At 42.6% G+C, this 27137-nt stretch overlaps 1 long non-coding RNA gene across 1 annotated transcript; it reads right to left on the bottom strand.

Annotated features, from left to right (window-relative positions):
• Window positions 1-534: 534 nt before the first annotated feature.
• LOC307194583 lies at window positions 535-26867 on the bottom strand. The gene is made up of 4 exons (XR_013830582.1): window positions 26786-26867; window positions 25973-26139; window positions 6774-6945; window positions 535-914 (listed from the first exon to the last, which is right to left on the bottom strand). It is a non-coding gene; the product is annotated as an uncharacterized lncRNA (long non-coding RNA).
• Between the last annotated feature and the right edge of the window lie 270 nt (window positions 26868-27137).

Here is a 27137-nt window from a genome sequence, read left to right as displayed (position 1 = left end):
CAAGTTACCAGCAATTCAGTACCATGTAGTATCGCGTGTCAGAAATTAGTATGGAATGTTACACTCACTTTGCCCGTAACTTTTTACAGCCTTTAAATTGCCATCTCTCTAACTGCATTTCTTCAAACAATATTGCCATTTGAGTGGTATCAATCAGACAGGGTTGCCCTTTGATGTCAAAATTCTCAGAGTCAGCCCATGTGAATAAATTCTGATTACTTCTGTATTCCAAAGAGAAAATGTATTTTTTTAGATCATGGTCATGAGCTGTGAGTGGCATTTAATAAAAGATAATATTGACTTCTCATCTGCAGGTGTCTGGTGCTAAAATTAGTGTATTTTGCTAACAGAACCACCCCAAGACTAGCTCCTTCTTAGCCGTGGCCTTAACACTCTATTGCTTTGCCTAATTCCTAATTCTAAGCAACTCTCATGACCTAGTTTGTTTTGCTGATTAAAAGAATGCACCGGTTTAAACTTCACATTTCAGGTTTGATCGTTGTGGGACAAACTGGCTCATAAATCTTCGCTAGGCTACTAGTAACTAGGGAGAAGTCGCTTTCTTCAGTAAACATCCCCTGCTTCTCAGTAATAGGGTGCCTTCCATCACCCAGAGGTTTTTTCCTTTTAATTGAGTGTTTGTTGAAGCATGACTCTGAGATAGGAGGCCTATTCAGGAATAGAAATTGCAACCCAAAGTGCCCATTACTTACCTGAGACAGGGCCTGAGACCAGCTGTGCTTTCCAGAGCCTGGACACCCTGGCAGGTGGATTCAGGCTGCGGGGCTGGCTGGCAACATGGCCGAAAATCATGGGGGTACAGGAGGATGAGGGGAGCCTAGGTCTGGCTAGTCTCTCCACCCCACTGGAAAAGCTGAGGGGAAAAAATAATGCAGCCACTTTGTCTTTGCTCTCTACCTTAAAAAAAGAAAAAAATACAACTTCTCTGCACACCAGAACAACACATCTGTGGTTTTCCAACCCATTTTTCCTCTCTAGGAGCCAGGAGTCCATTTTCAAAGCTTCCCATGTTTGTTGAAAAGAGAGGAGAACTAATAGTTTTTTGAATCTCCATTTTGAGCCTGGCATTATATTAGCTGCTTTCAGTATATCATTGTCTTAATTCTTTCAACAGGGCAATGTGGTTGATCCACATGTTATGAAAAGCTATGAGAAGGACCTTTACTCTGTCTTAGCTCTCCTTGTCCTGACCTCCTGGGCCCCATTTTTCCTAACCCACAGCTCTTCTTACACATCAACATGGATGAGGTTTTACTTTGAATTGTTCATCCTTCCAGGAATGATAGATGCCGGATTAAACTGCAAAATCCCTCAACTTTATATTCACTGCCTTCACCTCCAATCAATAACCGCGTTCTGGTGCTTCTCAGCAGGAAGACTCCTCATTACCACCCTCCTCAGCAATGCTCTCCTCCCGGCCCCTCAGAGCTTACACTGTTTTGCACATACACTTCTCACCCCTGATGTGAAGCAGTATAGTGTCTTCAAACGTGATTTATTTGAATTCTAGCAGAAACATCTGAGGTGCATCTGGGTGGTCCCCTGTCCAGAGCTGAATCTTGCCAGTGCTATAGAAACGGGTTATTACTGATCCCTAGAACACTTAACAGCTTGTCTCTTGCCTGGGATGATTTACGATGACCTCTCTGTGGTATCCAGCATGTTGTGAGCCCTCTGCCTTCAGACAAAATGGCTCCAATGTCACAAATCTCTGCCCACACAAATACTTGAAGGTTGTTCTTCCCTGTATGCTCCAACACAGCAAGACCTCTGCTTTGATCCGTGTCCTCACTGCCTATCCCTATGCCCACCCCTTCTCTGTCACTGGGCTCCTGAAAGTCCCTGTCCTTCTCACCATCACCTATACACTCTTCAATAACAGCTAAAAACCCTTCTGAGCAGGGCATGGCTGCTGAGCTAGGTTTTCAGAGGATGGGAACACCCAGTGCACTGCCCTCAGGAGAAACATGGGCCCAGGAAGGAAGCATGTCTGTTGACATCCTGATCGGGAATTGTTTCTCGATATGAAGCAGACCCCAACTCTAAGAAACTCTAGTGAAAAGGAAGCTTATTATTAGTATTTAAGGGAATAGTACAGAAACCAATTTCAGGCAGTAATGCCAGAAACTAGTGCCACACTAACTCTCATCTCCAACCCAAATATCTGCCCCATTCTCCTCTCTCGTAATCAGCTCCCTCTGCCTGCTGTTTTATGCCTATTCTCATAATTTTGACAATATGAGCCCATGGGTTGGGCTACCTGGAAGCATTAGCCTTAATTCCACAGGCCTTAAATCTTCAACATCTCACTGTATTGTCAAATTGTATATAGAAAAGTAATCTGATTGGTTCAGCTTGGGTCAGGTGATCACCCCTGGTCCAATCAGCTGTGGCTGGTGTATTCCACTATGGGTGTGGCTACTGAAGTCTACTTCTGCAGCAGCAACTAAGGGTGGAAGGCACCTCCAAACAGAGGAAGCAGGCAAATCAATTGTGTCTAGAACGGGAAACTCTCAGTAGCTCAGTATTCTGGAAGCTTAAAGAGAATGCTGCAAAAGAAGTCTGGTTTCTTGCTGGCTAATTAGTATTCCTAAACATGGCTCTATAAATTGTTGTCTGGTGTTAAATCATTTTAAAATATTTTTATACTTTCAACCATTTTTAAATTTTACTAAAATTTACCCCCATTATTTAAAAACATTATCAACTGATTGGTGTCTCAGGTGGGGGGAAACAAAGAAATACTGCAGTCAAGGCTTTCTGCTCAAGCATTTCCCAATGACTTTCTCAGGACTTCTCTCCCTACTCAAGGTAGTTATTTTTGTCAGTATTCTCTACACCAAATATCTAACAATTTCATGTAGTCTTTTTCTACTTATCTGTACCATGGAGTCTGCCATAGGTTTATACAGTGTGTACTTAATTCCCAAACTAGTTTGCAAGCTTTTAAATGTCAGAACCTGCTGTTTTTATTTTCTTGCTTCTGTATTTCCTTGACTGTCATATTAGGTATTTAAATAGTTATTGGAGATTGATTTTTTTGGGCATCTATTACGATGGGCTTCAACATTTTATTACAATTCAGTAAATAACCTCCTGTGACATGTATTATCTACTACTCTTTTAGTTACAAATCGTAGAAATCAGCTCAAACTAGCTTAAGGAAAAAATGAGAATTTCTTGGAAAGATGTTAGAGAATGTCGCATCTAAAACATGGGAAGGGCAGAGATATAAGATGGGTAAAAGGTCAAGAGGACTCAGAGACTCAGAGTCTTTCTCTCCATCTCCCCCTCTCCCCTCTCTCCTTCTCCCCCTCTCTCTGACTTTCTCAGTCTTGGTTTTCTCTCACCTTTACTCCCGACGGTTTCTGAGTTTAACAGCTACATCTTCTACTGCTGGAGCAGACCTGAGTGACTTTCTCGGTTTGAGTTTTAAAATGCAGGGATAGGACACCAGCTGGCTCAGTTTGAGTCAGGTGGCCACCCTTGAATCAATAAAGTGTATCTGGGGATCTGGATGAGCTGTGGGCTTTAAGAACATGGCTTTGCCTACATGAACGGAGGAGAAAAGCTGGTCCCAAAATAAAAGGTGCTTAAGTTAGGGTAATACTAACTACTGGAAATTGATAAGCCCCTAAACCTCTGTGGTTTAACATGATAAAAGTTTCTTTCTCACTCATACACAGTTCTGGTCAGATGACCACAGGGCGCCCAGGAGGAACAGGGAACATGTTTCAGTGGACGTATACAATCTCTATCACAAGAGGCATAATGTTTCCTAGGGAGGAGATGGAGGAAAGGGCATTCTTGGTCTCCCAAACAAGGGGTGTTCATTACACTGGACATGATAACGTCAATCCATAACACAATTGCCAGGGAATAATTATCTATGAAAAAATCTACAAACAGGCAAAAAAGATACAGATACACAAAACTGAACATGAAATTATGAAAAAACTCGAGGAAAACAGGAAAAATGGGGGTTTCAAGAAAATGTTACAAACATTCATATGGACCATCCTGAGAAATGTTCTCGTTTGATGATCTATGATGTTACAGAGTTACAAAGTAGCATGTTGTTTTCCTCCTCCACTGTTCCAGAAAATGATAAAATCGCTTTATTTGTATACATATTCCCTCCAGAAATCTTAACTGGTGCAAGAGGTTGTAATGAGCTAACACAGTAAGAAGCTGGAATCAAGACCTTTTCTTCTTCCAATTCCTTGATCCCAGGCTTAATTATGGTTCCTCTTAGGATCTTATTTGCCAAAAAGAGACTGCAGCCGGTTCCAGCCCACACCTCATCGTTTCAATTAAGCAGCCTCCTTGAACAAAACGTACCACAATCTTTATCAGTCTCTCTTAGTTAGCTCCAGGTCAAAGGACTGACTCTCACCTGAAGGTTTCTATGATGCCTCTGTGCCCTGCTCCCCTTCATCTTCCTCTTCCCCTCCTTCTGATGGAAGACCAACCAGCTCAACCATTTCACTGTGTTACTGATGAGAATCCATTCCATACCCCATCAAGCCAGTGCCGCTGGTTGCCTTTTTTATCACCTTTTTTTCTTATACCCTACACCAAAGTAATTGTTGGGCCAGTCCTCGGAGAGGGTGGTAAGAGAGTCAGAACAATCACAGAGGAAGCTAAAAACCGCAGGAGAGAAAGAAAATCTACCCATGTACAATGACAGCTCCAAGGAAGTTTTCAAGACTGATGAATGGGTACAAACGTGTAATTTAGGGAGAATCCCAAGTTAAACCTTTAAACTCACAAAAGCATCCCAAATCACTGCCTCTAAGTCACAGTTCATCATCAGGACTCTTAGAACTTGAGCCCAAGCTGAAACAGGGCACAGCAAGCGTCATGCAGCATTCCTCCTATAGTCATCTACATTCCCAAAATGCCTTTATGGAAGTACCTGCCAGATATATCATCCACTTGCCTCTCCTTGACTGGAAACACTGAAGCACAGTAAAAGGTGGAGCGAACCACCCTCCATGTGACAGAGTAGCAGAGAGAGTCCAGGGAATAAAACTCAGGATTACATCCCTGGTGCCTGCCTTAGCATGCAGCCATTCTGCTGCACATGTTTTTCATAATGTACCTCAGGGGGTTGAATTATTGCTGGGTTTTGCTTTTTTAGGTGGATAGGGAGAACTCAAGTGGAGAACACTAGTAAAATGCAAGAAGTTAAAACATTACTGGTATAACAAATAGAGAATGTTTTGTTCCAGTTGAAAGAGCTCCAATATTTCATCCCAAAGTCATCTTCTGGGAAAACCGAAATGTAAGGAGGCTGACACACACTGAATAAGATTCAGTAGACACATTTCCAGGGTATGCACAGAGCTTGTGTTTTGCTGATTTTATACTTCCTCTTTAACCACAGGTCTACCTGGTCAAGTATCTACAGTGACTCATTTGAGCAAACTTTCAGGACAATGTAGTCAATAGAACACAACATTTCTATTATATATTAGTTTCTCTTTTCAGATGCTTGTAATCATAGCTTTCTCCTTTAAAATTAAATTATGCAAAAACAGTTTCAAAGGTATCTTTCCCCATGAGAAAAAAGACTGAAAGAAAAAATACCCAGATATTAATAATGATTCCTAGATGAAGGTATTATTATGTGTGATTTTTTTTCTACTTCTGGTTTCTATTCTCTCTGAAATCTCTGCCATGAGTTCAGATTACTTTTTTAATCGAAATGAAAAATTAAGTTAAAACCGAGGCAGGAAACAGACAGTTCTACGTATGTCTGTGTCACCTCTAGAGGGCAGGTCAAAGCCCTGGAGTGGCAGGTGGGGAGCGGCACCCTGAGGCTGCAGCAGAGAAGCGGTGTGGTGAAATGGCCAACCTGAGCACCTACCTGGGTTTAAACCCGGGACAGCTCCGCACTGGTTATTTGACCTTGAACTGGTTGCTTCATGCCTCAGTGCTTCAGATTTCTCATTTCTCATCTTTAAATTGCGGCAAATGATCCTAATACCTACTCAGAGTTGAATGAGTTGTAAGGACTAAGTGAAGTAAAATTTTAAAAATTGAGATCAATGTCTGGTACATGCTAATAACTTAATAAACACGAGGTACTGCATCAGCCAAGATCCAATTAGAAAGAAGAAACTACTCTAGGTATTTCAATGGAAGGACATATAATACAGGGAATTGATTACATGGAAGACGATGGAAAAGATGAGGAGTCAGAGAGGGCTAGAGAGGCAATTCGGAGATAAGCCACAACAGGAGGCTGCTACCACCTCTAATTTGAAGGGAACAGACAGGACTACATGGCAGAAGGTAGAACCATGGTGGGTGTGCTGAGTGGGAACCCGAGGCACGGAGGAGACCCAGTTGCCACCAGAGAAGCTGCCCAAAGCAGAAAGGGGAAAAGTACTGGCTTCTCTCTCTCCCTGCCCTCCAGTCTTCTGCTTGTATCTCCCATTGGCCAAACCTCTTCTCAAGCTAAAAGGCACAGGAGCCTGGGAAATGTAGGTCAGGGTTTGGAAGGGCAGGGAATGAAGTTGACGGTAAATGGGCAAATGATTAGCATAGCCTTATCCTTATTTCCCAAGAAATAGCTCTTTAAAAGAGCTTCATATTTGCTTAAAACCATGTTAGGTGGTATTCCATATTATCATCTTTTTTAGCTTCCTCCTAAGCAAATTGTGGGAATATATACCCTGAAGCCCAAATTTTGCTAAGGTACATTACAAACTGTGAAGCATTTTACACAAATGACTTGTCATTACCTTTTGATTCCTGCTCTTTTGCCACTCCACGCCACTCGTCTTACCAAGGACGACTTGGTCATTCTGACATGTTGAAAGACATCATGAACGTGTCCGAAAAAAGTAGTCACCAAGTAGAATAGCTTCTGCTAAATTTCCATGTGGTCCCAAACTAAATCATCCTTAAGGCATGCTGAAATAGAAAACAAATTTGATCACATATTAGAGTTCTCAGCCAGGCCCGACCACACAAATGCAGTCATATTGGGAGTCAACTTCTAAAATATGACAACTGATGTGTCTAAAAGCATGCTTTTGTTATTTCAGAAGCATATGTAAGCACATTTTAAAACCCAAGGTATTGAACAAACAAAAAATCTAGTCAACCCTAAAACAGAATCACAAACCGTTTCTCCTTATGGAATATCTGCTCTGTGGCAGGCACAGTACAAGACATCATCTCATTTTGCCCTCACAGCATCCTGCAAGATCAGTGTTATCACCCCCATTTTACGGATAGGAAAATTGAGGTTCAGCGATCCAAAGTATCTTTCTCAAGGCCAAGCAGCCAGTAAACAGCAGAGCTAAAAACCGAATCAGTAGTAAAGCACTGACGTTCTTTCCACCAAGCCCACACTAACCCTAATTCTATGTGGTAGAATGTGTACATCTTCAGAGATCTGTGTTTTTCCCTTCATCCTCCTTTGGCTACTCCAGACATCACTGTAACCCTAGCAGCTCCACTCCCCACCATGTGGCCCACACCCAGAAAGAGCTCCAAGTGGGCTCCACTGACTATAGGAACCACAATGGCCTGACCATGCACCCCTCAGATCTCTGCTGACAAGGTGCATGCCTGAGCGACAGCCCCAATAGCCACTCTCTGAACTTCATCACCACATTCACACAGAGGACACACTCCCTACCGCCTACTCCCCCATACAAGGGCGTACCACAGCAGGGACACTAAGACGGGGCCATTCCTGGAACATAGGGGACTGACAGGCACCCCTGGCTCCTTATCAATCTAAAACTCTTCCACCCAACTTTCCTTCCTTCTTTCTCTCATTCACTCGGGTCAGACCTGCATTGTGATCTCACAGCTCTCCCAGCTCCCTCCTTGTGTTCTCTCACAGGCGTTTCCTCTAATAAATCTCTAGTTTGTCTAATCCAGCCTCGCATATGCTTCTCAGAGGACCCAGCCTGGACAGCATCCTAGCTCCTGTTCTTTCTCTCACCTTACACCTCCTGAGCTCACGTTGCAGACCTCAGGGTCCCAGTACCCAACTTCACCATCAGTGCACACAACCAATCAACCTATTCCACCCGCAGTCCTACTCCCAGGCCCAAAACAGGGGTGGGACTAAATGCTTCCCTCATTTTCAACACCCCCACTGCAAGCATCAATTCAACCCCCCTGTGCTGCCTGAAAGGCCCCTCTCATCAGGGAATAAAAAGAAAGTTATAAATCTACTGCCTCTAAGGTGTAAGTACTAACAGCTTAATATGCTCTCTCTCCAGGCAGTCTGCATTTCTTGAGTATCCAAGTCAGAGAGCTCGAGAGAAGCTGGATTCAAATTTAAAGACTACAGCTCTTGGGTGGAATTTAAATAGTCTGCCCCTTTGGTGGGAGATCTTACCTCATCAGAGCAACTTCCCCTGCTCCACAACACTTTGAAGGCAATCCTGGCTAAAACCTTCTCTCTCCCAAACATTACATTCTTTATCAAAGGGTGACCAGACATGCTCTTGTTCATGCAGCGGATAGAGGGGTTTCAGTTCAGCCTGAAGCCACCCAAACTCCAGCAGGTTGGTGGGAGTCTCTAGATAATTCTCTACCCTGTCTTCCCCGGCCTCCTCCAAGTTACAGCCTTTTAGGTACAACAAGCCGGAGAACTCTCATGTGGCACGTTCTATCACAGAGGGTACTCCATCCTGGGTCTTACAAAGCACTGGCCAGTCCCCTCCCTGAACCCCTTGGGCAAGTTGTTTCCTTTACCTGGGGCTCGTTCCCCTATACATAAGAAAATAAGTAACAGCGCGATGGGGATACTCCTTTATCTTCCTAAACACTGAGAGGGGAGAATAAGTTAATACCTTCAGAATACTTTGATATATGACAGTAAATAATTTCCGATTGTTGGCTGGAAGATGTCATGGATGTTCGATATTAAAACAAAATAACAACTTCAAAGCACTTAATAGACAGAGTAATTATGGAGTCATTCAAATGAATGCACTCAGTGTGAAACCCCCAAGTCAAGCATATCACACACAAATGCAGATTTCTTTTTTCACTCAAAAAAAAGAAAAACCAAAAAAAAAAAAAGAAAAAAGAAAACCCTCACACACATGCACACACACACACAAAAGTAACAATAAGATTAATCGTGTAATGCAAAGTTAATGCATCATTACTTTCCTACATTTTAAACACAAAAGTCTAGAAATGTGCAATTACTGTAAATCAAGGTCTTTGGTTCCATGCTAGCTAGCACAGTTTGGCAGACTGTGCCCCCCAAGTTAATAATCTGAAGGTCCACTTCCACTTTGGTCATCAACTTAGCATGTGACACTAACAAAGGCATTTAGGTGTTAACTCCATTTTCACCTATTAAAGCGAAACAATGCATTCAAATAATTTCAAGTTCCCCCGCAGTTTCACAGGAAGGTTGCAAATATTCGTGAGAGGTAACTCAAAACTCTTCCTCACCCTCAGAACAAAAATCCCACTGCAATCCCCAAACCAGAGGGATGCCATGTCCCCTGAGATAACTCACCCACCTGAGTCAGACTGCTGAAGAACCAGTTAAATATTGGTTTAACTCTTGGTTTAATAGAAAAGGATATCCCAACCAAGAAGGAAGGAACTAAGCCAAGAAAGGGCTAAGTCTGGTGACCATGTCCCTCCTGGGTGATGGGACCCAGGGCTGCTATAGCCTGGGCTGCTTACAAGGGTCTTCAACAGTTTTTTGTTTGTTTGTTTTTGTTTTCGTTTTGGCTGTGCTGCACGGCATGTGGAATCTTAGTGTCCCAATCGAACCCTCGGCCCTGCAGTGGAATTAACTATACTTCTCTCTGAAGAGCTATGCCAAGGATCCAGCAAACTGCTTCTTCAGTTTTCAGAGCATCAGAATAGAGAATTCCTGTCCCCAACCACAGAGTCCCATGTCCCTTCCCAGAGCCATGGGCCTATATCAGCTGATTCTCTGAGTTTGCTCCAAGAAAATAACTTCTGGGAGATAGTAATAACTATTCTGCAAGAAGAGGCAAGGGAAAGAGGCCCTGTGATCAAAATATTTTAGGAAATTTTTTATTAAACAAAATTAAGGGAGGAATATTTTGCTTTTTTTTTTTTTCACTGCAACACTTTTCAAGGCCTAGATTATACTGTCATAGCGACTCTCCAGTGTTGTATAATATGCAGGATTTCCAGAACTTATTTGATATTAATTATGAGAATTTCTGAGAAATTCTGTACTGTAGTGGTCTCCTAACTTCCAAGTACTGTGGACTCTTAATCTGAACATGGATATGATAAAAGCTTCAAAGGACAGTTGTGAGAACTAAAAAATATAATCCACAGCAGCACATTGAACAGTACCTGACACACTGTCAACACTCAGTAAATGCTGGCTATTGTCCAAGTCCAAAAAATAGAGTTTTCCCACAAATTTAATGTAATACCTTATAGTTATGTTTATCACTCTTGTACTCTCATCGACCTAGGGAAATGTCATAAAGTACCAGAATAAACAGGGTTCATCTACTTTAAAGTATCAATTTTGCTTTAAGATTTTGGAATCAAAAAATGAAGTAGTTTAACTTAAAAGTAAATTTAAATATATGTATTTTAAAGAAACTATTTTGGGGGCTTCCCTGACGGTCCAGTGGTTAAGACTCCACACTCTCACTGCAGGGAGCACGGGTTCAATTCCTGGCTGGGGAACAAAGATCCCACGTGCTGCACAGCCAAAAAAAAAAAAGAAGAAAGAAAAAAGAAAATATTTCAGAATAAAACGCAAACTCTTGTGAAATTCAGAAAACACAAACATTCAAAATATATCCTGCCTGCAGGAGGCAGCTTTGAGCAAAGCCCCAGAGCACCTGAGCCATCCTTCCCCTTCCTCTGACATGAGGGGTCCTTTGACAGAACCTCTGAGAGGCACTGCTCAGGACTGAGCCCTGTGCATAAACTAAGCAAGGAGAAAAGAACATGTGCTATCAAATATGATTCAGGATTCAAATATATTTTAATATCTTATTCTTTTCATACTCTGAGAAACCATCTGATAATGTGATTGTTTTGTAAAATAAAACTCTTCAGATAATATAAGGATTTTATAGCTATTGCACAGATTTAGTAAGCAAAAGACTTGCTAGCATGAACTAGGTTCAACCCAAACCACTGTACAATTTAATTCAACACAATATTCCTCTGTTTAAAGTGCGTGTAATTGCCAATTTATGTAGTCACAAAGACCAAAGATTTGCTAAATAGAGTTCTGCAAACAAACAAACATAGTACGGAAAGCTTTATCCCCAAGTACCATACACCAAGAATGAATGAAACTAATCACTAATCAATCATGTATCTAATTCATTCCAAGAGCTTCTTTCAACTGTACAATTATTCAGTGAGTAAAATCAAATCCACTTCTGTTACTATTTCTCTAGATTTTATCACTATGAAGTTTTTAAAAATCCTTACAAACTCAAGAGAATGTGTAAAATGAAATTGACATTATCTTAAACAGTATTAGATCGTTATTCCCTCCTCTTTTATAAAGATTTCCTTTATGGAGAGTTATTCTTAAATATCACTGATTTTTTCTGAAACTTTCCCCAAGTGCTCTTTTCTACTTAAAGAAGTCTTTATTTAATGGACGAACAATATATAGCACTGCCCTCTGGGGGTGTGTTTCAGTTAAAGACATTGTACGGTAAAAATTCATTCTGCAATCTTTTCTCAAGGTGAGATTTTTAAGATGCACATTGCTACATAGAGATAGATCTATTTCCACTGACCGAAAGAAAACGTTCATGATAGAGGTTGTTTCTGGGAAGCTGGGAAGGGGACTAAGACAGGGCGTGGCAGACAAAAGGCATGTGAGCTTTGTTTGCAGTGGTTTATTCATTGTACTAAGTACTGAAGTAAATCTGACAAAATGGCAACAATTGTTCATTGTGGATGGTGATTTCCTTGTGCTTTTCTGCAATTTTTAAATTTCTCAAATTTAAGTAAATATACTAAAGATTTTTAAATATATTCTTATTTTCTTACCTAATAAAGACAAATTTTCCCCTTTTTATAAGAAAATCTGGGTTTACAAGATGGCAGAGCCCTTGATTCAGCTCCCTCCTTCCCTCCTTTCCTTCAACAACTATTTTTTGAGTCTGCTCTATGGTTGGCACTGTCCTACGTGCTGGCAAATACAGGAGTGAAAAGGTAGAGACCCATCCTCAGTTTACCCTCCAGAGTGGGTAGACTGACAATGAACAAATTAAATAAGTAATTACCTGGTATTTTAAAAGGTGATAAATACTACTATAGAAAGTAATAGAGACAGAGCGCTAGGGGTGGGGGTGGTCAAGAAGACATCACTGCAAAGGTAACATCTGAGAGGCTGAGAAAGAGAAGGTGTGAGCCATGTGGTTACCTACGAATAAAAACATTCCAGGCAGAAGGGAAAGCACATGCAAAGGCCCTGAGGTGGGAGTGTGCATGGAGTGCTCAAAAAACCAGCAAGGAGGCCAGTGTGGCTGGAGTGGAATAAGCAAGGGGTGTGTAGCAGGAAATGATGTCAGATACGTAATATGAGGGATGGGGCAGGTGGCTAGAGGGAGGACCAATTGCATAGGAAACTCAATGCAAATTTGAGCAGTAAAGTCCACTCGAACCTCTATGTCAGTGCTACTGAACACGCAGCCAGCAGACCAGCAGTGTCAGCATAACCTGGGAGCTTGTCAGAGATACACAGTCTTAGATGTCACCCCACACCTACTGAGTCATAATGTCTGAGGGTATTTGAACTCTTAATGTGATTCTTATTCATGCTACAGTTTGAGAAACTCTCTTTGTAATAAATAGAAGAACCTGTCAGGGACTTCCCTCGTGGTCCAATGATTAAGAATCTGCCTTCCAATGCAAGGGACACGGGTTTTATCCCTGGTCGGGGAACTAAGATCCCACATGTTTCAGCGCTCTGGAACCCGCGCTGCAACTAGAGAAGCCCACACGCTGCAACGAAGCGAAGACCCAGTAGAGCCAAAAAATTAAAAAACAAAAAATTTTTTTAAATAAGAAAAAAGAACCCATCAATCTTAGCTTGAAAACTCCTGAGCTAAAAATTCAATTCTGTTCCTTACGAATAGTCTAACATTAAACTAATTGCACAATCTGTCCAGTCCTCAGCTTTTCTCGTCTGTAAAGCAGACAAATTCATGTCTGTCACCTTTTTAACAAGAGACTTCCTTTGAAATGTTTTAAATCAAATTTTATGGTAAATGTTAAAGAAATGTGGTGACTGTGAATCTCTTGACAAATGTGAGTTTTTGTTATTATGAACCTGAGCCTCCAAGCCCATCCACCCTCAGGGGTTTGCTCTTTTCCTTGGGACCCCCCCAGTGAGGTTGGGTAAGTTAAGACTTGCACATGAAAGGCTTACAGTGAGTCTGCTCTGGTTTTGTTAAACCTGGCACGGAACCTCAGCACTTGAGACTGCAGCTGGTGTGGTGCTATAACGAAATATATGGTACCTGTCCTCATTTTGGCAGGCAAGACCCTCTCATCCAAGCATTTCAGACTAGGATAATGGGACAACAGAGATGCTGGGGGATACTTAGCCCAGAACATTCCATCACTCTTTTTACCCCGAAGTATTTACTAGGTTTTATGCAAACAACATTTGTTTGCTGCGACTTGGTATAGGTTGTGGGGAGAACATTGAATTTGGAGTCAAAAGAGAAGGGCTCAAGCCCCCAGGTTTACAACTTATAAGCTAGGTGACCCAAAGAGCTCACATCACCATGCCAGCCTGCCTTCCCTATCTGCCCCCCAAGTTGGTGGGAGGTTAAGCAAGATGATGTACATGAAAGCTCTCTGAAAAAAATAAAGCAGCATAAAAGAGAATAGGACATTGCTATCATATCCAGTCCCTCAGTCAATCAGTCAATAAACATTCAACAAATATGTACAAAGTCCACAACATACCTGGCTCTCTGTTAGGCCCTGGGGCACAGCAATGAATGACAGACTAAAATCACACCCCATGTGGCACCTATATTCTAGTAGGAGAAGAGAGAGAACAAAGGGCAACATAAACAAAAATATAGTTTTTCAAATGGTGATAAGCACATTAAAGAAAAATAATGAAGAAAAAGGGGAAGAGGAAATGTTGCTGGGGAAGGGGTTACGAAGTCAGAAACCGTGGTCTCCTCACTGAGAGGGCAAATTTGACCAAAGACCTGAGGGGATGGGGTCCACCTTGGAAAAAGAGCATGTTCAGACCTATTCTAGACTTAGTTGGTCTTTATACATCTGTGATTCATTCAGAATCCTTGCAGAGTTTTCCTTATTTGTTAATATTTCTTCCCTCTTGTATCATTTGTAGTTAGCTATTATCTGTGCCATGAGTAACGCACACAAAGGCACAAACTCAAGCCAGGTGAACAGCTTATTTGAGAACTTATTTGTTTACTGAGGTGTCTCGGACAGTGCCTGGTTGTTAAGTGAACCCTTCTTTGCAAACCCCAGAAACCTGCAACTTTCCCTCAATGTAAGAATGGGAGTCACATACTCTATAGATCAGAGACAAACTCTATGTCTGCCTTGTTTTTATTGTTAATATGATTGTTTTCATTCTATAATTAGCTCCCAATTTGCTGAACACCTATTATAGACTTAGTATTTTGCACTCATAACAAGAAGAGGAACAATTATTGTTTTATAAAAGAAATTACTATAGCACTTTTACACAGTAGGGGAGGGACAGAATTTATGTCAGGATAGACTCCTAAGTGCATTTTTAGATTCAACAAAGGTAGACTCCAGAACCTAGTGTGAAATGGAAGTGTTAAATGCAGAACATAATCAATTAAGAGAATGTTTCTGTTTCTAGTGGCAGATGTGCAGACTGGGGTTCAGGGACCAGGAAACATGAGGATCTAAGAGAAGATGGAAGGGACTGTGGGAGTGAATGATCGGAGGGGCTGCCAGAGTTGAAGAAGCAAGAGAGCAAATGAGAATCCCCTGGGGCCAGAATGGGCAGGGAGTTCAAGAACAGTCAAAATAAATATTTCATTTTAAATGTTTTTTAATTCCATGCTATAGCTCTTCTCCATTGTCTGAGTCTGCAGTAAAAGCAACTTTCTGATATTGCCTTTAAAGACTGAAAAATGAGGGGCTACATCTGCAACAGCATCTATGGAAAACAAGATGGCAAACAAGGTCTTAGCAGAAACCACAGTTGAAAGCAAGAGACAACCAGGCAAATGAGAGTCCCCTCCACCACACCCCCAGAGAATCCTTGGGAATCTGAGAAAGGTGTGGGTCTTGCATCAATCCAAGGGATGGTAGCTCAAGTTGTTTTACATTTACCTTAAAGCTGAGGTAGGTCTCAGATTATCGGAGGGGATAGCGACCAGACTGTCTCATTGCACAACTCCAGGGGCCACCATTCACATAACCGTATCTGTGAGATGGCAGCCTTGTTGGGGACACTCAAGTTACACATACATCATCTCATTTAATCTTCAAAACACTCCTGGAAGAAAGGTATTATTATCCCTGCCTTTCAGATGAGGAAACCGAGACTCCGAGAGATAGTCATTTGTCCAAGTTATCAAGAGTATAGGTGAAATCAATATTGAGATTCAGTTCATCCCAACCACAAAATCCATTCTAATTCCATACATCATCTAGTGCCATGAAGTGGTGAATGGAAGCAGGTCCTCCACACACAGTGCTTTGTTTCCACTTTAGAACTACACTCCTCCACCTAAAGCAAGAACCTACAGAAACTCAAATGGACCCCAAAAATCCACTAAGTTTGAACCATAGCACCCCAGTTAACACAAACTTATGCAAACCTGTACACATCACGTCTGGAAAAAAAAAGGGCAAAGGTAATAGGCAGAAGTGTAGAGGGTTAATAATTGAAGGGAAATCACAGCATAACACCCCACTTGCTTCTGCCTTATTTCCAAATCTAAACATCATTCCACTTTAAATATATAATGCAGTTTCCTAAGGCAACTCCAAAGAATCAAGTGTGCTCTCCTGTTTCTCTTTCGCCTAAGAAAGCCGCAAATGCAGTTCATTTTAAACATCACCAAGGTTTTAGACTGACTGTAGCCAATCAACTCTCAGCACCAAAGTAGTTCTGAAAGCAAGTCAAGTCTTATTTCCCTGGAGCTTTTCCACCTTCTCCATTATCTTCTCACCAATAACAGCCCTGATATCTTCCATTTCACCTCACAGTCAGTGCGTCTGGCTCTGTACACCACGAAACCAAGCCTTCTCTGCATTTCCATTTTCTTGTTTATATCTTCATTTTCATCCAGTCTTTAGACCCTCTCTATGTGACTCAACCCTCAATCAGACAAACTTTGCTCTGCTTTTGATGCTGTGAGTCTAGTGAAAATCAAGTGGCTACAGACAAGGGTTCTATTGTCTGTCACTCTAGTTAACCAGCAAAGAATTTAGGCTTGTGACAAGTTGATTCCTTAGGATAAATGACATCATGCCATGTTCCAGAGCACTCACTCTAATGGACTCCGTGACCCTGGTTCCAGGGAAGCTTGTCCAGACTTTAGTCATGATCTGGGAGATTTTATCAAGGAAAGACAGGAGGCACTATTAGTGATAACTGAAAAGGGGCAACCCTTTTTCCCAGGCTGGTTCTCAGTTATTCCTAGCCCCTCGAAATGGAAGTACCAGATCTTACAGTAACTCTTGCCTGTTGTTTGGTGGGAAAAATCTGTTCCGAGAGTTTGTTTCCCCAGTTAATATCTGCAACATAAAAAAAAAAGGAAGGAAGTGGGAAGAAGAGCAAAAGGATGTTTTTCTTTTCTTTCACACAACTGTTGTTGACAATCTAGGTTTTCCTCTGCTATAATAATCCAAGCCATGAAGCTCCTCCCACACTATGGGGACATTTCTGCAGGGGTTCTCACCTTGATCACCCGCACAGATCTTTTCTATTTCAGTTCAAGTTGACAGAGAAGTCATTATATCCCTTTTCTAACTATTCTCCACTAGAGCTGGCTAGTGAAAAACACAAGAAGCACTTTGGAGGCTGAGGGTGTTCCTGTCTCTGAAATTTACTGGCCCTCTATTCTGTGGAGTGCAGTGATCCTGGAGCTAATCAGAACTCGGTGGTGGGTAGATCTGTTAGAAACCAAACTGCTTAAGGCAAAAAGGAAATGTATTGGTTTGTGTCAGTGAAAAGCCTGGGGTCGCTCTGGACTGGCAAGGCTGGATTCAGGTGCTTACCTCTCTCTAACCCCATCTCCCCACTGCATGGCAAGAAGGCTGCCAGCAGCTCCACGTCCATTTCTGTTATCTCATAAGACCAATGGAAAGAGAGTCTCTTCCCAAAAATTTCAAAGAAAATCTTAGGACTGTATTTCATTGCCATGACCTGAGGGGGTAAAATGTCTAGACCATGTGCCCACCCAGGAGCTGACAGTGAGATTATAGACTGAACCACATAAACTGTGAATCATGGAGAAATGCTCCCAAATGAAATCAAGTTGTTGTTACCAGAAAAAGAGCGAGCAGGTACTGGACATACAAAGACAATAAACGACTACAGGGAGATGAATGAAGGTGAACAATCAACCCACCAACAAGCATTTGCTCATTTCCAGCTGACCCTAGAAGTTGTCAAGTGCCCCATACTCAGGGTTTTGGACGATGCGCAGAACCAGACGGTAACAAGGGGAAGGGAACAATGTTAGAAGAGAAAGAACATTCTTTGTTGAGGAGCACAATCACACACCCAGCCCGAAGTCTACCACCTTTCGTAGAAAACCAAGTGGAATGACTACTCTCCCTCTTCCAGCCACCCTTGTTCATCCTGAGACTGCAGAATAGAGCTTTTTTATTGCTGTTTTCTTTTCCCTTCCAAGTTGTCCTTGATCATTATCTAACATTCTTTTAAAGTAAATCCCCTCTTTATTGATGGTGGGTCAAGCAACAAGACCACGGGCAAGTTCAGCTATACCAATAACTAACAGAATTTTAAATTCAGAACTATAGAATAAACATCTGAAACCAGTCACATCAAAACAAAGTCAACAGCACCAGAGCAAAGATCAAAAATCAACTGATAGGGCTTCCCTGGTGGCACAGTGGTTGAGAGTCCGCCTGCCAATGCAGGGGACACAGGTTTGTACCCCGGTCCGGGAAGATCCCACATGCCGCGGAGCGGCTGGGCCCGTGAGCCACGGCCGCTGAGCCTGCGTGTCCGGAGCCTGTGCTCCACAACGGGGGAGGCCACAGCAGTGAGAGGCCCGCGTACTGCAAAAAAAAAAAAAATCAACTGATAATCCAGATTTCTCACTGTATAAAATTGAAGGAGGCAGAAACAAACACTGCAATTTGCCCCAGATGTTACATCTCCTTAAAGATGACTTTTAGGTCCCACACACTCAGTGGGGGATGGCCCCCATGTCCACAACTGCATTGAATAAAAAAGAACCGAAAGATATGGTTCCAATCATATACGTGGTGAATGGTTATTAAGAGATCCAAAACCTAAACTGATAGAAAAATAGAGTTGACAATTACGGTGACTATTCTAGGAACCTTAGGCAGTCGATGAAGGAAGAGTTATTTTAGGGATCCTCAAAGTGATCCAGGAAGGTCTGTCACACAATATGGGATGAGTGTCAGTGTCATTAGTTACATCTGATAGGATTCTTTCATTATAAACTATTGAAATTCGCTCTGGCTTGCTTAACCAGAAAGAGGATTCATAGAAAAGCTGCTCACAGAATTGAAAGAGTAGCTAAAAAATGGATGCAGAAGGGGCAAGAATAAAGATTGCTCCAGGGATCAAGGCAGCAGCAGCAAATTGATATCCTGACAGGGCACAGCTTGGGTGAATCATCTCCAGCTGCTTTTCAATCCAGGTGCTATTCTGCTCAAGTTTAGTGTCTCAAGAGAAAAACTGATTAGCCCTGATTGGGTCACATGGGTCACCCGGCTACAAGGGGGTGGTAGTATGGGGGGGAGGGGTGGAAGACCTCTAGATTAGCTTTTCCACCAAGGCTGCACCCAATGTGGAAAAGATAATTCCAGAACGCCATCAGAGAACTATTAGCTGAAGAAAAGGGCAGTGGTGCTCAGCAGAAAAAGAGAGAGAAAAGGAAGGGAGGGAGGGGAGAAGGGAGGGAGGGAGGGAGGGAGAGGAGGAGGGGAGGGGGAAAACCCTGCAGCATATGTAGTCCTTTATTCCTACTCCATAACCTCCCTGTTTACTTCTTCCACCTCTGTAACACAGAGATAATCATACTACCAACCTCCCAAAGTACTGGAGAATTAAACGAGATAATATCTTGTATGTAGTAAGAATTCCATAAATTTCAGCTTCTTTTTAATTGTAGCTATCATCATTATCTCTATTCATTAATCACATGAAGTTCAATTCACAAGTGAGCAACACCTTGGAGGAGGAAGGGGACTTTGGGGAGGCAAGTGGAAGGGAGGCATTCCGGAGAGTGTGGAAAATCAGGAGGATGGTGATCTGGCTGCAGGGAAGGGGCAGCCAGGGGACCAAAATCCTTTGCCCTTCAGGGTTCTCTGATGGCTGCTGTTGAACACAGCTGCCTCCACATGAACCCTCCAGGTGATCTTAGGGAATTGATGATGAAAACACTAACTGAATCAGCTTTTGTCTAGAATGGCTACCGTCACATCACAGTCAACAGCATGGGCTTGGGAGTCAGACCTCAGCTTGAACCCCAGCCCCACCTCTAAATGGCTGTGTGTCCTTGGGGAAATTACCAAATCTCTTTAAACTGTAGTTTCCTCAATAGTCAAATGTAAAAACAAGAGTACCTTTCCCATGGGTAATCGTGCGAATTAAATGAGATAATGCAGATGTTGTATTAGCCATATGATTAGTATTATTAATAGACTATCTGTTGTTATGAAGAAGGTAGGAACCCCCAACCAACCCTTAGAATGGAGCATGGATAGAAGAATAACAAACATATCTAACACCCAAGTCTGGGAACTCCAAGTTCTGCTGAATTTGCTCTGCTTTCGTTTGCCCTGGCATATTCTTATTCTTTAGTTTAATTTGCCTTTGGGTGAGTTCAACACACATATATTACCTTCTATAAGGCGCACGCGGGCCTGGGCACTGAGGATACAAGGACGAGCACCACACACTCCTTGCTCTCAAGTAGCTCGTGGTCTTTCAGGGTGGCATACAAACGAAAAATTATAAAGGCATGCTAAGTATTCAGACAGGGACCAAGGGAAGTCCAGAGGAGGGGCAAAAATTGGGTCCAAGCAGACAATTTGAGAAGTTCTACCACAGGAAATGACCCCTGAGCTGAGTCTCAAAGGAGGACTAAAAGTTGGCCAGGTACCAATGTTGGGAAAGGATGCTCCAGGCAGGAGAAGCAAAGGCCCAGGCACAGAGGAGTGACACTGCATGGGGTCTGGGGAATCACAAGCAGTTAAGCATCGTGTCAAGTGCAAAGCACCGCATATGGAGGCAGGAGAGATGGGACACTTTCATGTCCTTCCTGAAGACACTTCTATGCCACAAAGCCCTGTGTGATTTGCTCCCACTCATCCCCCAGCTCTCGGCTCTCGTCACTTCCCCTCTACTCCGCACACTGGCACAGTGACCTGCTTTGTGGTCTTTGAACACAGCACACATATCCCCACTCATGGCCTCTGCCTTTGCAGTTAGCTCTTTCTTCCCACAAAATTTCCAGCTCCTTCTTATTAAGGTCCAAGTTCAAATACCATCTCCTGAGAGAGACCTTCTCTAACCACCCGACCTACTCTTTCTGTTTCCCACCAGTCACTAAAGTACGTGATCCTGGTTCTTTATACTTTCTTATTCCTATTTAAAACCATCTTTTTTTTTTTTTTTTTTTTTTTTGCTTGTTTGATGATGTCTGACCTCTTCCATATCAATAGAATGAAGGTTCCATGAGATACTTTACCTATTTTAGCTATAACTCTAACACCTAAATCAGAATCTAGTGCATTGGAAGCATTTGAAAAACATTTGTTGTGCCTGATAAGTGCCAAGCCAAGGAACATCGAGTAGAGGATAAGAACTCAGACTCCAGGATCGAAATGCTTGGATTTAAATCCCTCTCTACCACCGGCAGCTGTGTGACCTTAGACAGGTCACTTAGCCTCTCTATACATTAGTTTCCCTTCAATAAAATGGAGATCATTATTGCATCTACTTCATAGGAGTGTCATGAGGACCATGTAAAGTGCTTAGCACAGCACATGAAATATAGTAAATGCTCACTACATTTTAGGTATTCATCCTGTATGGAAAGTCACTTAAGGAACCATTATCAAGAAGAAATAGAAAAACATCTGCTTTTCTGAGGTAATTGCTAAATTCTCTGTTTGTATGGACTTAACTTACTTAAAATAACCAATCAATTATCCAAGATAAACAGTGGATCAATGGAAAGAGACATATAATGCAGAGTGTCCCCAAAATGGAAACCCTCAGGAATGCCAAGGCACGTAAGGAACGTAAGTTGACAGGATGCTATTGAACTATGCACATGCAGTAGTTATTCATAAGGTCTCAAGCTGAGTTTTCAGCAAGCATTTTAACACAATGGTGAATGCTTAGCCCAGGTGAAGGTCCCAGATGACTGACACCCCATCCTGGATACACTCGATGAACAGGTGCACATTTCATCACCATATCTTCTCTGCACTGCCCACTAACATGCTTTCTCTTGGAATTCCCTGGTGGCGCAGTGGTTAAGAATCCGCCTGCCAATGCAGGGGACATGGGTTTGATCCCTGGTCCGGGAAGATCCCACATGCCGCAGAGCAACTAAGCCCGTGTGCCACAACTACTGAGCCCTCATGCCACAACTACTGAAGCCCACGCGCCTAGAGCCCGTGTTCTGCAATAAAGACAAGCCACCACAATGAGAAGCCCGCACACTGCAACGAAGAGTAGCCCCCACTCGCTGCAACTAGAGGAAGCCCACATGCAGCAACGAAGACCCAACTCAGCCAAAATTAAATTAATTAATTAATTAAGAAAAAAAAAAAAAACATGCTTTCTCTCAGCTATGCAAGCACAAGTTTCCCAGATCTGTCACACTTGGCTTCTGCCTAAGTCTGCTCGGAATGACAATCAAGGTTCCACACTGCCCAGCAATCCCTTCCGCATAGCTGAGCTAAAGGAAACCCCCAGCAGAGTAGGGGTGTTATCAGAGTCAAACCAGCCCTCGATTTGCTCTGTTCTTAGATGTCAATTACTCACAACCCAGAGTCAATTTTGACCAGGGGGAAAGAGAGATATTTCAGGTAAGAATGCTAAAATAAATATACCCACCAAAGAAGCAAGCTGTCATTCTAGGAACTGTGTTCCTATGCTGGTACATAAGTGACACAGACTGTCGACTAGCCAGTCTATTCTACATACAAACATATGCATGTATACAATAGCAGTGAGTTTCTGATGGGCATTTCTCAGCGAGCAAGTGTATTACTGAAAAAATAGAGATTTGGGTTGAGATGAAATGGGAAAGGGGGAGGCATCCCCATGAGCCTGCTATGTTTTCATCACTAGTATCAGCTGCTCTGTTCCATCCTAAAGGGGAACTACTCTCTTCCCCATCATCATGTCATTTTTATTATGCCAACAAATGATAAGGCAAAAACCCATCACCACAAACCAGCCTGTGAAAAACCAATTAACAATATGAAGTTGAAAATGAAGAAAGTCTTGCATTTCCTTTCACCTGTAGGGGAAAAAATGATGAAACCCAAGGCAAGCCCCCATCACCATTCAGCAGTCCATCTTACTTTAAAATATAGAGCACACAGACTGAACAGGAAGATTTCTGCTATGCATGGCAATTGTTCCATTTTCTGTATTTCATAACCTGCAATTTTGAAGCCATGCTTGGTACACATGCTTGTAAAATGGTCATATCAGATAAAAGCAGAGGGATGCTAAACTATTGGAAAATAAATCAAATTCTCAGCAAGCAGTTATATCCATCATGTTGCAGCAAGCACACATATGGTTTAAGCTTCGCGCACACAGTCTATCCATTGTAATGATTTGGGGTCAGGGTCCTGCCACATGCATTTAGCATTCACTAAGAAGTAAGCAGTGCAGCAGGGAAGAGTGCAAAGTTGTAACTCGTGGTCCTGGAAGTTGTCCTCAATGCATTTCTTTGAGTACAGCCATTGTATCTAAGTACAAGGCAGAGAAGAATTAACACATGCATAGAACCTGACTGTTTACAAGGTGCTTACAGGAGCAATATCTCACTTGATCCTTAAAGGAACCTCAGGAGATAAATGGAGAAAAGCATTCCTGTGTTACAGCAGCAAAAGGACATTTGGAAACATCTGTAAAATGTTGAGAAAAAGTCTGAACACCCATCCACATCCACTCCCTTTCAAAATTAGAGTGGAGTCGTGGGAGGGATGTGTTTCAGCAATATCTTGCCCTAAACCCAACATATATGCATTTGACCACAATAAATATTCCCTGTCTTTGACTTTTTTCTTTTAATACAAATAGGCTAGTTTATTAAATTAATTAAATTAAGCTAGTTTATTAGATGATTGCACAAGACTCTGTGATGCACCAAATATGAAAACTATTCAGAGAGATGAACCAAAGCTTGTAAATACCATGAAACCAAAGAACAGTGTCCAATTATGAGGTCTTAAAAAATAGTTCATAATGTTCTAATGTAAAAAATAAAGAAATTGAAAATCCTTGGGTATTACTTAGAAAAAAAAAAACCACATAAAGCTTCAAATTCCATATCTGAATATCACAGTAAAGCCACATTTACTCACAATGCTACACAATAACAGCCTTAACCTGCTCAATACCGTGCTCTCCCAGACATGAACATCCAATAACCAGCCTCCAGTTCTCTCAAAACTCCACGCCCTCCCAAGACGAGCTCTTCTTGACTCTTTCCCTCCCCCGTAGCTTGGACTCCAAATTTCATATCTAAATCATTGTCTCTCTCCTGCCTTCAACTTCATAGTACACTTGTCCTTCCCTTTTACCATATGATGAAAACTCAACCGTGGAGCCATGCCACAATCCACAGTTTTCACCTGTGAAAAAGATCACAGAAATGCATAAATTGGCCCCTGTATTAGTCTGCTCATGCTGCTGTAACAAAACAGCACAGATTGAGTGGCTTACACAACAGACATTTATTTCTCACAGATCTGGAAGCTGGGAAGTCCAAGGTCAAGGTGCTGGACAATTCAGTTTCAGGTGAGGGTCCTCTTCCTGGTTTTCAGATAGCTCCCTTCTCACTTTGTCCTCACATGGAGGAGACACCTCTGGAGTCGCTTCATCATCTTATAATGGCACTAATCCTATCATGAGGGCCCTACCCTCATGACCTCATCTAAATCTAATCATCTCCAAAAGGCCCCATCTCTAAATACCATCACATTGGAGGTTGGGGCTTCAACATACGAATTTGGTGGTGGGGTGGGGGGGCTTTGCACAACTGAGTCCGCAGCAGCCCCATTTCTAACATTTGATGTATATCCTCAGCAGTGCTCAACAGCAATTCTTTCACTCAGTCTTGTCATACCCCCTGTAACAAGACAAGACTTTATATATAAAGCCAAAGAATTGCCCTGGTAATAGCTGAGATCATATATATAAGAATAATGTTACCATACACCTGTATAAAAGAACAGAAAAACAAAAGCTGATGTATTAAAGAGCCCATATAACAAACCCTTTTAATGATCCTGAAAACCCCTTCAAGTGTTCCCCTAAAGTTTTAAAAATTCTCTGCTGGGCTTCCCTGGTGGCGCAGTGGTTGGGAGTCCCCCTGCCGATGCAGGGGACACAGGTTCGTGCCCCGGTCCGGGAAGATCCCACATGCTGCGGAGCGGCTGGGCCTGTGAGCCATGGCCACTGAGCCTGCTTGTCCGGAGCCTGTGCTCCGCCACGGGAGAGGCCACAACAGTGAGAGGCCCGCGTACCGCAAAAAAAAAAAAAAAAAAAAAAAAAAAAAATTCTGCTAATTAAAACTGTTTTTCCCAACATCTAGCAATTAATATATTATAAATAAATATTGGCTTATTTTTCAGTCTTCACATATTTAGTCTTATTTCCTATTTTAGCAATTGTTTTTCTCTTTACTTTTCAATATAAATATACAACATTTCAGGCGCATTATGGATGAAAAGAGTTGTGTGGGAAACCAACCATTTCATAATATTTCTTTGGGAAAAGTGCTTTATGAGGTCCAAATAAGCAATTTTTTTGAAAAATAAACTTATAGGGAAGAAATTACCTGTAAGTTGGTGACTATCCTGCAAAAGACATCACATTTACCAACATAATATTTAAGATTTGAGGCAATATAATTAAATTTAGAAATTTTTAGAAAGGGGGAGAGAGAGATACACAAGGGTCAGATGACAGCAAGTACCAACGTATAATTATTGGATTCTACATGAAAGAGGAAAACTTCATTGTAATGCCAGGGTTTCCAAATATGAATTGAATAAATCTATCCTACTTCTTAGAAAAGCTGACACTCATTCAAAACAACTTTTTAAAAAATATATTCTAGGAACCAACACTATTTCTGTAACATTTAGAACCAAGGAAAACCAACCAAAAGGAAAGATACAAGAAAGCAACCACAGAGATCTAGAGATGACTTTCCCCTAAAGAGAAGATGTGTTCTGCTCAAAAACCCCCAGTTCTTAATCTGAAATGATAAGGCAATTCCAAGGACTCTTGCAGTCCTGGAGCAGACCTTCCCCTGCCCAGAGCTAGCCTGTCACACTAGAAAACTAAAGGACACATCAGGTCCTGCTGAAGAGGATGTTCAAATAAATCTATTACTGTTTATTACCCTACTCCTTCCAACCCCACTTTCAAGTTTTTAAAAACTACTAGCGTATCTAAAGACGTCTTTGGAGGAAGTGTCCAGCCCTGATCAACAAATGATACATGATCGCTACTCACCATGCTTTCTATTCCTGCAAACTTCAACTCCAACATCTAGAGAGAAGCAGAACCAGGGTATGGGCACGACGAACTGAATCTTCCCAGGATCCTGACGAATTATCATCACCCATTTTGAAATCATCTTTCCCAAAAGCCTCATATATAAATCAAACAAGGTCACTGAACTGGGAAGAAAACAAATCAAAAGAAAAAGCCTGTGATGCAGGACAAGCAGGAGATGCCCAAACCCTTTCAGCTACTCCATCATTTGTAAGCCCTGCCCCACTGGACTAGCTGCATTGCCACCTTCCTGGAGCTTTTGATCCATTACTCAAGACGGTGAGAATCACTTACCACTGCCCTTTTAAAAAAGGACATCAGGGGGTGGTCATGGTAATAACAATAAGAAGTTAATTTATATAGCCACTTTAGTCCAATGAGCTCCAGGATCATACTACAAGTCACTGGATTTTAGAGTTTGGGGATTATTGATTTTACCCTTTGTGTGTTTGGGTTGGGGGTTTGTTTTTTACAAAAATTGTGGTGCATTTTTAATGTTATGCTGAGCATGGCATTAACTCCCGCCCTCCCAGCCCCAATACACCATAATCATACTGTGACAAGACACTGCCAAGCGTTCTCAGACTATTACTTCAAGCCGTACACCCGGTGGCGCGGGGGAAGGAGGAGGCGGGAGTTCCCCAGGTGGATCTCAGAAGGGCCAGCTTCTGGAGCTCGGAGAGGACACCCCGGGCCCAAAGCCCACGCCCCTGCGACAACCCCTCTCCACACCCCTCCGGCCCGCAAGCCTCCCTCCACCCACCCGCTCACCCGGCTGGGGCCGCCACCCACTGCACCCTCCTAGCGCATCCTCTCCCTAGGAGCCCGGGGCCGCCCGCTTACTCGGGCCCGCCTCTCCACCGCCAGCCAGGCCCGTACCCAGGAGCCTTCGCGCGACCAGTTCTCCGGCCCGCAGCGCCACCTGGGAGCGGAAGTCCGGAAGTGCGATCCGGCGGTGCCCCCCCCACCCCCCCAACACACACACACACACACACACACACACGAGGAGCTAGCCAGGGGTCGCGTGTCTGCGCCCGCCGCCCGCCTGCCCTGACGCTCCTGCAGCGCCGGCTTTGTGGAGGGGGGGTTTGTTTTGTTTTGTTTTGTTTTTTGCGGTACGCGG

Source organism: Stenella coeruleoalba (assembly GCF_951394435.1).
Source record: "Stenella coeruleoalba genome assembly, chromosome: 1".
Lineage (NCBI taxonomy): Eukaryota > Metazoa > Chordata > Mammalia > Artiodactyla > Delphinidae > Stenella > Stenella coeruleoalba.
This window is presented reverse-complemented; position numbering and strand designations above follow the sequence as displayed.